The following is a 15,467-nucleotide window of genomic DNA, read 5'->3' on the forward strand; positions in this document are numbered from 1 at the left end:
GAGGGGCGGGCCCGGGCCGGGGGCGGCGGCCGGCGGGGCGCGGGGCGGGGCGGCGCCGAGGGCCGGGCGGCCAATCCGCGCGCTCGCCGCCGCCGCCGCCGCCGCCACCGGGGAGCCGGGCCCGCAGGAAGCCGGCGGCGCGCGTCCGGCCCGCCGACCGCTCGCCCTGCGCCGCGCCCCGCATTGTCTCGGCGTTCGGACCCCGCGCCGGCTGCTGGGGTTCGACGACGCGCCCCGCGGGGCTCCCCCAGGCGGGCAGGTCCCAGGCGCCAACCCCTCCCGGCCCCCCGGGGCGCGCGCAGGATGCGCTCGGCCACCCGGCCAGGCCCCGCCCCAGCCACCGCCTCGGCCCTCCCCCCCCGCCCGGCCTGGAGCCTCTCTGCGCCCCCCTCCCACCCCCCCAGCCGCCAGGCCCGCCCGGACCCGGCCCGCGAGGGAGAAGGTGTGAGGCGCTCGCCCCCTACCGGACGGTGCGCTCCGCCCCGGGCGCGCACTTCGCGTGACCAGTGCCCCGGTCGCCCGAGTCTGGCTGTGGTTCTGTAACAGCAACAGGAATCGACCGCCTACGAGTGCGGTTCTGCTCAGTGCACACTCCCAGGCCTCATGGCCTAGGACAGGGGTTCTCAACCTTCCTAGTGCCGCGACCCTTTAATACAGCTCCTCATGTTGGGGTAACCCCCAACCATAACATTGTTTTCGTTGCTACTTCATAACTAATTTTGCTACTATTGTGAATCGTCATGTAAATATCTGATATGCAGGATGTCTTTTCATTGTTACAAATTGAACATAATGAAAGCATAGTGATTAATCACAAAAACAATATGTAATTATATATGTGTTTTCTGACGGTCTTAGGCAGCCGTGGGCAAACTACGGCCCGCGGGCCGGATCCGGCCCGTTTGAAATGAATAAAACTATTGAAATAAAAGACCGTACCCTTTTATGTAATGATGCTTACTTTGAATTTATGTTAGTTCACACAAACACGCCATCCATGCTTTTGTTCCGGCCCTCCGGTCCAGTTTAAGAACCCATTGTGGCCCTCGAGTCAAAAAGTTTGCCCACCCCTGGTAGGCGACCCCTGTGAAAGGGTCGTTGGACCCCCAAAGGGGTCGCGACCCACAGGCTGAGAACCGCTGGCCTAGGACCAGGCCAGGAGGTGGGAGTTGGTTTCCTATAGAAGACCAGGACCCCAGGGCCCCAGAGAGCGGCCCCATGGGGGTTCACACCCGTCCCCCTGACCCCCAGCAGCCGTCCTAGTCGCATTCCTGAGCTAATGCAAGTATAGGTCATTCTTGGTTACTCGGTTACTTGGCTTTAGGGTCCTAGGCCGGCGCCCGCCCCTGTAAGGTACCTGAATCCGGGAGCTTTTCCACACCGTTCCGGAGAGAGTGGGCAGCCATAGTGGGCAAATCTCACCCCTACAGGTTTTCATATAACAGCTCTCCGTTATTTCTAAAAATCCAGAAGCTCTGCAGACATTAGCCAACGACAGTCACACCCTATAACTCCGCACGGCCTGCGGCACGGTCTCCGTAGCTGCCAGCCGTAACGCCGAGGGAGACTTGACAAAAACCTTTTGTGCATTTGAAAAGGAGGAAGTGTGAGAGACACTGGAAATTCAAGACGTCAGACAGACCGTGGCCGTGGCCGCAGGACAGTGGGCCGGTCACACACTCTTTTTTAAGCTCCCATGTGAGAATTCGCTCTGTGAGGTGGCAGCCTGGGTCAGACGTGATGCATGGCCTCTGGTATTTTAGTGGCGTTGCCTGTGACATTTCGCTTTCTGCAATAGCTGTGTCCCTGGGTCGCTTTTATGACTACACTAGGCGGTAAGTTACCGTTTGAAAACCTGTAGCATTTCTTCTTTTGTCCTCCCTGTATGTGTAGCTCTCCCCCACACCCCCCCTCTTTTTAGTGTCTTTGATGGTTTTCTGTCTTTGCAACTTGCTGCAATGCAAGCCTGTATGTATTCTTTACGTGAATACATCCTCTCCTGCTCCGGCCAGACTGGTCCTGCCTTGCTGGCTTTGCAGCTACAGGCGTTGCTGTTGCTCACTGACGTTGCAGAATGTCCCGGCTAATTTTTCAAGTCCTATTTTATGGAGGACGAGCGTCTGTCAGGCTCTGAGGATTTAAGAAGAGAGGACTATTTTTCTCAGCAGTAGCCAGACTGATCAAGACTTCTATATGCCAGGACGAAGTTAGCCTTCAAGTTTTCTCCTATTCTGTCTGTATGTGCAGCTCATTTTTTTCTGGTTTAATACAGTGGGGCCTTGACTTACGAGTGTCCCGACTAACGAGTTTTTTGAGATACCAGCTGTCTCTCGGCCGATTTTTTGCATTGAGTTGACAGAGTAATTTGAGTTAACGAGCTCCTTAATGAGCTCAGTCTCAGAACGAATTAAACTCGTAAGTCAAGGCCCCACTGTATAACTTTCCAGGGACTGAAGGTCCTCCCGTTAGTAGCCACAAAAATAAGATTGCAAAGCCTCACGGCATTTTACAAGTGGAAGCGAAGCTGGCGGGGAGGCGGTCATGACCAGGCCCTCCGCATGGCTGGTGCAAAGAGGACAGCCGAGCAGGCACTAGAGCAGTTTATTCCTCCCGTCACCCCCGAGAGTCTCAGAAGACCCCACCCAGGGCAGAAGCCGAAATAAAGCAAGATCAGAACAAAACACGGCTAATGTGTCCCTGACGTTAATATAATGCGAATAGCCCGGCCCGTGTGCTCGTGGTTTAGCGTCAACCTATGAACCAGGAGGTCACGATTTGATTCCTTGTCAGGGCACATGCCGGGGTTTTGGGCTCGGTCCCCAGTAGGGGGCGTGCAGGAGGCAGCCCATCAGTGATTCTCATCATTGATGTTTCTAACCCTCTCTCCCTCTCCCTTCCTCTCTGAAATCCATAAAAATATATTTAAAAAAAATATATATATATAACGTGAATAAGTAGTTTCCAAGAAATAATAATAAACTTGAATATGGGTCAAGAAAACATTACAGCCAAGGCCAGTTTGGTTCAGTGGATAGAGCGTCGGCCTGCGGACTGAGGGGTCCCAGGTTCGATTCCGGTCAGGGGCATGTGCCTGGGTTGCGGGCATGTCCCCGGCGGGGGATGTGCGGGAGGCAGCTGATCGATGTTTCTCTCTCATCGATGTTTCTAACTCTCTATCTCTCTCCCTTCCTCTGTGAAAAATCAATGAAATATATTTAAAAAAAAAAAAGAAAACATTACACACACAGAAACACACATTTTTTAATGCATAGAAAGAAGACTGCTGATAATGCCGTGTCAGGCCTGTACCTACACCCTTATTCAGAACATTACAGTCGCACCAGCCTTAATCATCTGAAGCTTAAAATTTGACTCCTGCAGTGGTCAACTTGACCTGAAATGAACTGATGTGAGGCTATTTATAGTCTTGTTTACCCCACTTCTCATGAATATTTATGTTTTGCCACAAAATATAAATGTGCTTGATGATGGAGTCTTGCCCCAGGCCCCACGGGGGTGACACAACAGATTATCTAGTATGTTTGCTGCATGACCTGTTTAAACATCTGAAACATCCAGAATTCCACACACATCTGGCTCCAGAGGTTTTAGACATGAGGCTGTGCACTTGTATTATTTTTTAAGAAAAAAAAATGAACGGAAGAAGCCTGGTGTTTCAGGCTGGTCACCTCCAGGGGGGAGGGAAAACATCTCCTCTCAAACATGAACTCAGCGGCCCCCCGAGACTGGCCAACAGCCCGTCTTCCAAAGGCATCCTCTGCCTCCTGCACTTCCCAAGAACCCCAGCTTCTCACGCTCCGATCAAAGTGTGAGAAATATGTTCTTATCTCTGACGTGAGCTTGAGGGTGGGCTGGCTTCACGCCGGACTTACCCAGTCCCCTTGCCCTTCGTTTGTCAACGATTACTCTTGGAATGAACATCTGTGCCTGAAGAGAACTCTGGGGGACAGTGTAATGAAATAGAAAAACAGAACAAAATCCACAAATCCAAGCACGGGACAACCCTCACGATGCAAGCAGGCAAGCATAACCGGAAGTTGCTTTTCCACGGCTTACCCAGTACTCTCCCCCAAAACAGACGTGCTGAAGGGACTCGCTTATCCCCAAAGCGAGAGAAGTTTGAATACATTTGCCACAGTGCCCTGCCCTTGGCACTTTGTGGGGGGTTGGGGGGGTTAATATAGCAGCAACCGTTTTACAAACGAGGGCTTAGGTTCTGTTGCCGGCTTTGCTTGTCTGTGACTTTGGAGAAGTAAAATAACCTCTCTGGACTCCAACGGAAGACATTGGCCCAGCTGATTTCAAAGGCTCTTCCGGCCCTGGCACCTGCGATTCCTGGTCCACCGTGTATGTGAGTTTGGGCACGAAGGCCCTGTTACTGCTGAGAATCTAACCACTGGGCCGCGGCACTTGACAATGAGGATGTCTTAGGTGACCGTTAAAGCTAATTCTCAAAAAAGCTAAGATTTGAGGATGTCGTCATTTTTTTAAAAGCTGGTAGATTTAGATGACACGCTGATTTACTTACAGCTCACTTCACCATAGATCCTGGAGGTCTGTTTGTTTATTTTCGTTTGTTTTAACAAAGTCAGTTCTTCAGGTGACACTCTCCGTTCTAGGAAAGTGAGGTGTGACCCGCGGTGTGCCAGAGCCAGCTCGAGCCGATGCCAGAAAACCGACTGTTAGATTGTCAAGGGTTTTGCAAACTGTCGACTGAAGCTGGAAATGCTACCACAATCATGTGCTGTGCACATCTCTTCCCCACTGGGCGTTCTGGGCGTCCGTGCCGGAGGGGTTTACACCACAGAAATGGGCAAGTGCTCAACTTGATTGTTGTATTTTATTGTTGTGTTGATTGCCTAAACCTAAGTGACAGAGGAAACGTTCTTGCCGATGAGACCGACTGTGTGTCATGTCTGTAGCCTTTCCGTTGTGAATGGAAGACACCTGAGGGGATTTCCCTTCGGTATTTGCAAACTCATGTGATTCAGCAAAGAGGTGGCTCATGTCATCGACAGATGAGTTGCACATACGGCATCCGTCTTTACAACTTCTTTTTTATCTTGCCCATTAACGTAAACAAAACATCAGCCAACATTCACACTCAGAACTACACTCGTTTGTCAATCACGGCAGCCACTTCTTTGATGAATTGAATTGTAATCAAGCATTTATTCATAGTTTTATTTTGTCAAATCGCAGTTGAAATGCAAACACCGATTGACTATGAATACAAGAGCTCAGCAAAAATCAACGAGAGTGCTTGGGAAAGGCAATTAGCTGTATGGAGTATCAATAAAGAATAGTTCATAGCCCTAGCATGTTTGGCTCAGTGGGTAGAGCGTCGGCCTATGGACTGAAGGGTCCCAGGTTCGATTCTGGTCAAGGGCACCTGCGTGGGTTGCAGACTCGATCCCGAGTAGGAGGCGTGCAGGAGGCAGGCGATCAATGATTCTTTCTCATCATTGATGTTTCTATCTCTCCCTCCCTCTCCTTTTCTCTCTGAAATAAAAAAAAAAAAATAGTGTATCATTTGTGATTATAAAAGGGCTGCTATACATCCTTCATAGAATGAAGTTAACGCAAAATAAACGTATGTTTGTCCTTCAGGGAGCAGGTGGTTAAACATTTACCACCCCCTGCCAAGTGTAACTCACCTCTCAGAGGCAGGGCGGAGACCTTCCTGCTCTGAGTCACGCTCCTGCGATAAGATCCGGATCGAACTGAACCTCCATACAGTGGACTATGCACGCGGAGGCGACGTGCGTTCATAAAAATCTTAGGCTGATTCAGAAAATGCCATCTGTTCTCCTCGAGTGCTAGGACAGCACAGAAAGTGCAGGCGGAGGGCGGGGCCGCTGCAGTGAAGAGCAAACAAGTGGTGTGAGTAGCCCTCAGTGTAAGCAGGTTCGGCCGAGCTGTGGACGGAGCCGGCAATAATCTCTGTTCTGGAGGCCAGCCCTCTCTGCCCTGGATTAGGCCCGCCCTTGGGTTTCGTAGGAGCCCTGCTCGGCCGCATAGCGCTCACTCTGCCTCATCAGACACCTCATCCCTGCGCTAAAGCCCTCCCCCCCCCCCCCCCCCCCCCCCCCCCGGCCTGGGCAGGAGGACCCTCCTCGGCCAGGCCACCTCTGTCCCCGGCCCTCCCCAGGCCGCCTGTGTCCCGCCATCCCCAGGTCGCCTGTGTCCCGCCATCCCCAGCTGCCTCCAGGGCTGCTTCTCCGCCTTGCTCCGGCCCAGGGTCAGCAAACTGTGGCCCAGAGACCCCGGTCTCGTCTACTAAGAAGGACTCTGGCTTTCTCTTCGTGGCTGAACAAAACCAAAAGAAAACGATTCGTGACACACGAGAACGACATGACCTGTCACCTGAGTGTTCGCAAGGTCTTATGGGCTCACGGCCACACCCCTGCGTTCCTTTATGTCGCCCGCGGTGGCAAGGCTGCGAGGCTGCGACACTGAACGGCCCCCACACGGAACATGGTCCCTCGGTTGCTCATTCCCCTCCCGCAGCCCCTGGTGCTAAGTGAGCTGGAGGCCTTCTCTGCCTCGACCTCCCCTCCGAGTCCGAGAGGACACGTGGCACCGGGCCCCGAGGTCCTTCCCGGCTCCAGCCCCTCAGCCCGCAGCCCTGCTCCCACACCCCCACTCAGTGCTCACCAGCCACAGCGAGTATTTCCTCATCGCCAGGCCCCGCCTGGCACCCTGCTTCTGCCCATCCGTCAAGCCCTGGTCACCTTGCAGGACCAACCCCACACCCGCCCTCCCTGGCGTCTCTCCTGAGGGTTCTCGAGAATCTCGCGTCTCCTGGTCTCCACAGTGCTCGGCCGGCCCTGCGGGGCCTGGTGAGCGAGGAATGAGGCCTGGAATGGTCCTATTTCCAAGTAAAGTCACATTCTGAGATTTATGGGTTAGGATTTCAACACAGGAATTTGGGGGGAGGGACCCAATCCGATCCATAAAGCAACCCTGTTACTCAGCCAGAGAAGGAATGAGGTGTTGACATGGGCTGCAACACTGGCGAGCCTTGAAAATACTGTGCTAAGTGAAAGAAGCCAGGCCCAGAGGCCACCTGTGTACGATCCCATCGCTATGAAATACCCAGAATATGCAAGTCTATAAAGACAGAAGCCGATTACTGGTTGCTTGGGGCTGGGGAAGGGATGTGGGAATAGGGCAGCATCATGGAAGGGTCTTGGGGTTTCTATCTGGGGTGATGTTCTAAAACTGACCGAGGTGAAGGTCGCACCACTCTGAGAATATGCTTAAAAAACCCAAACGTTGAATTGTACATGTTCAATGGTTGCATTGTATGGTATGTGGATTATTAAATGGTTGAGCTGTATAGCATGTGAATTATAGTTCAATAAAGCTGTTGCAAAACAAAACATGAATTGGTGTTATAAAAGTGTTGAAGACTAAAAAAAAAAAAAAGTGACTTCTAGGGTTTGGAGTCCAGAGTTCAAATCCTGGCTCTGCCACCTTCTAACCGTCACCAGGAGCAAGTTTTTCTGGGAGCATCTCCATCGGGAAGATGGGACCCGGGGAGGGGCGTGGCCACATCTCTGGCAGGGCCGTTCTAAGAACTGGAGATTATGCTCAGGGCACATGCCCGGGTTGCGGGTTCGAACCCCAGTGGAGTGCGCGTGGGAGGCAGCCAATGATATTTCTCTCTCATCAATGTTTCTAGCCCTCTCCCTCTCTCTCTGAAAAAAACCAAAAACAAAAACAAAAAAACAAAACAATAAAAACATATTTCAAAACCAAACCAAAACAAAGAAACCCTGGAGACTATTTAGGTGAAATACTTGGCACATAATAGTACCTCAGTAACGATGTTATGAGTCAGACGTTTTACGTCCCACCCCTGAACACCCAGTGCAAGTCTACCACAGGGAAACCTTTCTTTGTGCCTTTCGTTTATGTTTTTAACGGCCAAAGAAGGCCTTTTGAATGCCTCTCAGGGAGCAAACTCCCCACGTGGAGTGGAAACGTAGAAGAAAAACATTTCCTCCTGTTATTCACCCCAGCCCTGTGCTGCCTTCCGACATTTCTCGCCTGACTGTTTTGGTCCCTGGAGCTGCTCACTGATGCTGTCAGGGCGGCTCAGCCTGGGCGCCCGCTGACGGGCTCCAGCTGGGACGGAGCAGGTTGCTGGGCTGGAGCGGGAGAGGCGGCCCCGGCTCCCTCCCGAGGAGGGAGTCCACACTCGGCAGCGGGGGTCCGGGCCGGGCTGTTGGGCTGGGGAGGGGGGTGTGGGTGGGGTAGGCGGGGAGGGGGTCCGGGCCGGGCTGTTGGGCTGGGGCGGGGGGGGGGGGTGTGGGCAGGGTAGGCGGGGAAGGGGTCCGGGCCGGGCTGTTGGGCTGGGGCGGGGGGGTGTGGGCAGGGTAGGCGGGGAGGGGGTCCGGGCCGGGCTGTTGGACTGGGGCAGGGGGTGTGGGTGGGGTAGGCGGGGAGGGGGTCCGGGCCAGGCTGTTGGGCTGGGGAGGGGGGTGTGGGTGGGGTAGGCGGGGAGGGGGTCCGGGCTGGGCTGTTGGGCCGATAAATCTGTGTCCAGGAGCATTTGCCAGCTCCTCCTTGGAAGGGCTGGGCCTGCGTGAAGGTGCGCAGAGCCGAGCGAATGCTGACCCCTTGGGCGTAGCCGCTGGGAGACGGTGTGGTGGACGGGTCCCTGCCACATCTAAGAAGCAGCTCCCAGGCTTCGAAGAAAAACTAGAAGCAAATATTGCTGGTCGTGAGCTGGACATCGCCATGGCAGAGCCGGGAGGCCCTCGGGTCCACACGTGCACAGGGAGGAGATTCAAAGCCCTTTGGGGTGTCCACGGATGGGGCGCTGTGTGCCAGGCCCTGTGCGAGCCTCCGTCTCCAGTGGGGGGCGTGCAGGAGGCAGCCGATCCATGATTCTCTCTCATCCTTGATGTTTCTATCTCTCTCTCCCATCCTCTCTGAAATTGATACAAATATATTAAGAAGAAGGAGGAGGAGGAGGAGGAATAGGAGGAGGAGGAGGAGGAGGAGGAGGAGGAGGAGGAGGAGGAGGAGGAGGAGGAGAAATAGGAGGAGGAGGAGGAGGAGGAGGAGGAGGAGGAGGAGGAGGAATAGGAGGAGGAGGAGGAGGAGGAGGAGGAGGAGGAGGAGGAGGAGGAGGAATAGGAGGAGGAGGAAGAGGAGGAGGAGGAGGAGGAGGAGGAGGAGGAGAAGGAGAACTCTACAGCAGCCTCCACGCCCTGGGATGGTGGAGCCCTGACTTCGCACCTGGCTGGGGCCGAGGCTGCAGGAGGTCTACATTAACCTTGGCCTCACTGAGCTCAGGGCAGGGTGTGCAGCATGGAGCTTGGACCCTTCCTCTCGCATTTATTAGGTTTCTTAAGGGGGGGGGGCAGCTGACACTGTGTCTGGAGGGGTCAGTGCCTTTGCCACCTCCCGAGGGCTCTGTGCGGCTGCGGTCAGCTCGAAGGGTGGGCTTTGCGAGGGAGCGGGAGGCGTGGCTGGCTGGTCATCGGCGCGCCCTGCGCCCTGCGCCCTGCGCCCTGCGTCCTGCGCGAGCAGCTCAGCAGCTGCCCGTTGGATGGTCTGAGCGAAGACCGGGCTGGATTTTCTGGAAGCTGGGTCTGCGCCACCGTGGGATCTCGCAAGCCGCCAACGCTCTGCTGCGGTGACAGGGAAACCCCGCTGGTGAGAACGGAAATCCATCCATCCGTTCCGTCCTGTGTCCACTCACTCAGCCTACGTGCGGAGCCTTTTATTTTGGGCCGAGCGGTTTGCCGTTCACCTGCCCCGGGCGATGCCCTCACGAAAGCACTGTTATTCCTGTCGCCCAGACTGGGAGGGTGAGGCCCGGTGCGCGTGTAGGACGCGGCTGCACTGGGCTTCCGGCCTGGGCCCCTCCCGCCAGGGACGCCAGCCCTTCCAGGGGAGACAAAACCTGCAGGACATGAGCAGGACAAGCAGCCCCGGGGGTGCCCCACGTTTCCGGGGTGAGGGGCAGGAGAGAGCATCTCTGAGCAATGCCAGGCCGGAGACGGCGCCTGGAGGACGTGGCGTTGGGACTGGGCTTGGAACCAGGCTCCCGCCCAGCGGCCAGCGGGTTCAGAGGCCGATGGAGGCCACGCGCTGCACAGGCCGGAGGCCGGGGCGTCGGATGAGCAGAGCCGCATCCAGGAGCCGGAGCGATGTCTGGTTTCATCTTCCCGGGGAATAAAACGTGCCGCACCTCCCCTGGCAGCAGCCGGAAAGGCAGATGGCTGGCTTCCCACCAGCCTGGGCGCCTACAGCGTGTCAGGCATCAGAGCGGGTCCTGCGACAGACTCCATCCCCCACCACCCCGGGCGGGGGCGGGTGAGGGTGCACCGTGACCTCGTGACAGAGCTCGTGACCCCGCGCCTGGCGTTCAGGCTTGTCTGCCTCATCCGAGATGCTGAGCCGGAGAGCTGGGCTGGGCTGTATGTTCCCGGGCACTTGGGGGAAGCGATCAGCCGTCCTCACGCATGTACTAGTATGTGTTTGACATGAAACCAGGTCTGAGACTGTTTTAAGCTGTGGCGATACTGTCACAGGTGCTGGGTAAGGGTCCAGTGCGTTTATGTCTGTGGGGTTGGGTTCCTGCAGTTCAAGCTTATTATGCTTTCAAAAGCACCTCTCAGCCGGCGGGGCTCAGGGGTTGGGCGTCGACCTAGGAACCAGGAGGTCATGGTTCGATTCCTGGTCAGGGCACACGCCCGAGTCTTGGGCTCGATCCCCAGTGGGGGGCATGCAGGAGGCAGCCGATCCATGATTCTCTCTCATCATTGATGTTTCTCTCCCTCTCCCTTCCTCCCTGAAGTCAATAAAAATATATTTTAAAAAATCGAATGGCTCTTTGCTGAATGAACTAAAAAGGTGCGTAAAGTCCAGAGGGCCTGCCGGGCAGAGGCTGGTCCAGTCCCTGCTGCCACATCTGTCCCCAGGGCCCGGCGGAGAGGGTGCCGGCAGAGAAACTCCTCCCGGCTGGTGTCCGGCCCCGTGTGTGGCCCCTTTGGCTTCGCCAGCTGTGTGAGGTCTTGGCTTCAGCTGCTCTGTCCTGGGCTCAGCTTCCTGAGCAGGTCGCCGGCGAGCGGAGCGGGGCTCAGAGGGGTCCCTGGGCTCTAGCAGAGCCCTTGGGGCTTGTGTGACCTTGGGACGCTCCATTCAGGAAGGGGGGGGGGCAGGCTGGTCCTGGCCCTGGGCCCTGGGGAGGTCAGGTCAGGCCCTGCGGTGGGACAGCCGAGCCGGGAGGCAGCCACAGAGCCCGCCAAGGTCTTGGCCAAGGACGTGCTAATGGCTCCGTCTACAGTCCAGGGACGCGGTTTCGGGGGCTGCATCGTTGCCTTCTGCTCGCTGCTGCGAGATGATGACGTTTGAGCCGCCTGAGCCCAGGCCCGTCTCTTTCCTGGGTGACAGGCCCTGCCTCGGGGGACGTGGTTCCCGCTTCCCCACCGGCGCACGCGCACCCGGACCGAAGTCGTCGGTCCCACCCTTCGGGCCCCAGCACGCACTGTCTTTGTCCTTAACTCATCCTGGGATGGTCCCATGTTCTCGTCTGAGAGCTGATATCCCCACAGCCACACGGTTGTCAAATGCTCGTCCACCGTTTACAGTTTTTAAAAAATATTTTTACTGATCTCAGCGGGGAGGGGAGAGGGAGAGAGAGAAACATCCATGATGAGAGGGAATCATGGGTCGGCTGCCTCCTGCACAACCCACACTCGGGATCGAGCCCACAACCCGGGCACGGGTCCTGACCGGGAATCAAAACCCTGGTTCATAGGCCGATGCTCCACCGCTGAGCCCCGCCGGCCGGGCTAGAACTAGGATTTTAATCTGCGAGCACCTTGTTTTTTCCTGTTCATGCTGACGAGGGCCCACTCCCAGGGCTGCTCCTGTAACCACAGGCGGGACCCTCGCCCTGAAGGTGCAGAGCAGGGCAGCCGGCCTGGAGCCCACAGCGGGGGAAGGGGAGAGCGGCTCCCCGACCACCACGCAGAGCCCAGGCCCCATCGCCGGACACCTGGCTGGCACTCCGGCTGTGCCTTCACTCTGTGCCTCTGACCCCCTCTGGGCCTCCGTCCTTCAGGAGGAAAGCCGTGAGAACGGGAGGAGCGCCTGCGGGCAGACCAGGCCCGCACACAGCCAGCACTATGTGAGCGCGCGTCACCTTCTCACGATTACGACGTGCGCTGCTGCCGGGCGCGAGGGCACCAGAGCAGCACGTTCTAGAACCAGGAAACCCCTTTTCCAACGGGAGGGCTGACAGCCTGGGAACGCCGCCTGCCCTGCCCGCCGGTCAGCGTGTCCCTCGCCCACGGGCCAGGCCCTGGCGGGGAAGGTCAGCCCTGCGCTTGGCGGGTTCGCCTACACTGGACGGCCTGAGGGCTGTTGGGAAAAATGCGCCGCATTCTTTATGTATTTCCCCATCAAAACACGGCTGCTCCTTCTCTCTTAAAGGGCACTCATGAGTCACTGGGCAGGAACAAAGGACCTTCAGTCTGCAGCCGCCGTGGGGGGAGCAGTCAACCCTGTGGGCTCACGTGGTGTTTTGAAATCTCAACACATGCCTGGGGGGGCGGGGGGCGCAGCACCTGGGAGAGCCGCTCTCTCCACAGCCGGGCCCCCAGCGGGAACAGGGTCTGGACGTGTGGAAGTCATCGCTCGAGGACGGCCCTGTGACGGGGCTGCTGGGAGCAGCTGAGCCACCTCCTCTCGCTCGGCCTGGGGGCCGTGTGCTCCTAGACCAGGGGTCCTCAACCTTCCCAATGCCGCGACCCTTTAATACAGTTCCTCATGTTGGGGTGACCCCCGACCGTAAAATTATTTCCGTTGCTACTTCATCACTGTAATGTTGCTACTGTTATGAATCGTCATGTAAATATCTGATATGCAGGATGGCTTTTCATTGTGACAAATTGAACATCATGAAAGCACAGGGATTAATCACAAAAACAATATGTAATTATAGATGTGTTTTCCGATGGTCTTAGGCGACCCCTGTGAAAGGGTCGTTCGACCCCCAAAGGGGTCTCAACCCACAGGTTGGCAACCCACAGGTTGAGAACCACTGTCCTAAACGGACTTGTTGCAGTCTTCCTTCCTTTCTCCCTCCCTCCCTCCTTCCTTCCTTTTTTAAAATATATTTTTGTTGATATCAAAGAGGAAGGGAGAGGGAGAGATAGAAACATCAATGATGAGAGAGAATCATGATGGGCTGCCTCCTGCACAGGACGTGCCCACCCTGGGGACCGAGCCGGCCACCCGGGCCTGTGCCCTGACGGAGCGGAACCGTGACCTCCTGGCTCAGAGGTTGATGCTCAGCTGCTGAGCCGGCCGGCCGGGCTCCGTGTTTCATTAGGAGCTCAGGAGTCTCTTCCTGGGGGCAGCTCCCAAGTCCCCCACGTGAGGAGGAGACGCCTAGGGCAAAGGGGGCGGGACAAGAGCAGGGAGGGCCGCCTGCGTGTCCGGAGGCCAAGACTCACACATCACGAGCCGGGACCCTCCCCGCCGCGCCTCAGACCAGCCTGTCTGGGAGCAGACGCCCCTCTTGGGGGCTCCTCTGGGGGCTCCTGGGCCCCTCCTCCCTTCACCCAGATGGTGGGGGGTGTTCTTTGCTCCCTCGGCCCCTTGGGCTCCCCTCCACCTTCTGCTCCCCGCTCTGCATTCTCAGTGTCCGCCTGTCTGTCCACCCGCGCTGTGAGGCCCGTGACCACCGACACCGCTTCGCCCACTGGCCGAGCCCAGGCCTGCTCTGGGCCCAGTGAGCGCGGCGGGTGGACCACGCCTGCTCGGCGTGGGTCTTCTAGACACTCTCCGAGGGCATGGGCCGCAGGAGCCGGAAGCGGCTGGAGCCAGGCCTCCTGGGAGGGCCGATCAAACGCAATGTTGCGCTAATTGATGACTTACTGGCGAAGCTCATTCATTGAAACACACTGTTAGTGCTGCCGAAGGAGTCGTAAAGTGAGGAGTCCCCAGCAGGAGGGACAGCTGCTGCCCCTGGAGGCGGTGCTCACACCCCCCAGAGCCCGGCTTCCCTGAGCCCTGGCAGGGGCCCACGCCCAGGAGCACAGCACCTGGGCCAGTGCAGCCAACTCCACCCCAGGCTTCACCCCAGGCCTGCCCTGCATACCGTGGGGGTGGGGGGACGGGGGGGGGGGCGCTCCATTGAATCGTCTTCTTTCATCGCATGTCTTGGGTTCCAGTTGGAAGGGAAAGGCTGGGGCCCGGCCACCGGTGAGAGATCTCCACACCGACCGTCACCCATGTTCCGCCTCCTGTGAAGCCGACGCCACATCTATGCTGCCTTGCTAGGGGTTCCGATCGTGTGGGGAACAGACACCCCTATACTGGTCCGTGAAACTTGGCCTGGTTGCTAAAGCGAGTTAAAGCCATTGCGCTACCAGTCACCAGACGCCCGCTGTGTTCTGCGGGCCTTTGGGAGGGTGATTCTGTGGAGACAGCCCCTCCTGCCTTCCCTCCCAGCCTCGGGGAGCGGTCTCAGGAGGGACCCCCTGGTCCCTGCACCCCTATGTCAGCACAGCTCTAGTGGGTGAGGCACACCCCAAGTTGGCCACTTACAGTAGGATTTTTTCTCCTGATTTGGGACAAGCAAAAGGAACAATCAGTTCTTTTTTTTTTTAAAAAAAATTATCTTTATTGTTGAAAGTAAAGGGTGCCCCAAAATTCACGCAAGAAGTAATTTTGATAGAAAACACAGGTTTATTATAAAAAATTGTAAATTTTTTATTGATTCATAAAGTATACAGTATAGGGTTATGTATGGAATAGCATATTGGGTAAATGGCCTCCACGGCTTTGCTGGCACATACGCACTCTTTTGTTGAAATTTTCCATGACTGTTTTGCATAAATGTGGCTGAATTTCGATGAGGCTCATTTTCATCCTGATGGCTTGGTTAATCGACAAAATTGTCGCATTTGAGATTCAGAAAATTCACAAATGATTGTTGAGAAACAAATGCATCCACAATGTGTCACTGTTTGGTGCAGATTTTGGGCTGGAGGCATTGGACCATACTTCTTCGAAAATGCGGCTTCTCAGGCAATAACAAAAGAGTGTGTATGTGCCAGCAAAGCCGTGGAGGCCATTTACCCAGTGTGCTATTCCATACATAACCCTCTACTATATACTTTATGAATCAATAAAAAATTTACAATTTTTAATTATAAACCTGTGTTTTCTATAGAAATTACTTCTTGCGTGAATTTTGGGACACCCTTTATTACAGCTGTCTCCCCACCCCCGCCATTGATCCCTTCTAGTGCAGCCCCCGGCCTTCACCTCACTGTTGAGTCAGTTCTGCACCCCGTGCCCCACACCTGCCGGAGGTGCCATCCTCTGTCTGCAGTTGGCAGCTTGCCCTGCAGTTCCACGTCTGTCCCGCGCTCTAAGCTAAAACTCTGCTTGTCCGTCCCGTGGCGCTC

The 15,467-nt window shown here is 56.2% G+C and overlaps 1 long non-coding RNA gene across 1 annotated transcript; it reads right to left on the bottom strand.

The window, feature by feature from the left end:
• Positions 1-5,491: 5,491 nt before the first annotated feature.
• Positions 5,492-6,935, bottom strand: LOC118669302. Its single transcript, XR_004971953.1, has 3 exons — positions 6,679-6,935; positions 5,679-5,879; positions 5,492-5,523 (listed from the first exon to the last, which is right to left on the bottom strand). It is a non-coding gene; the product is annotated as an uncharacterized LOC118669302 (long non-coding RNA).
• Positions 6,936-15,467: the final 8,532 nt, after the last annotated feature.

This window comes from Myotis myotis, unplaced genomic scaffold (genome assembly GCF_014108235.1).
Source record: "Myotis myotis isolate mMyoMyo1 unplaced genomic scaffold, mMyoMyo1.p scaffold_m19_p_14, whole genome shotgun sequence".
Lineage (NCBI taxonomy): Eukaryota > Metazoa > Chordata > Mammalia > Chiroptera > Vespertilionidae > Myotis > Myotis myotis.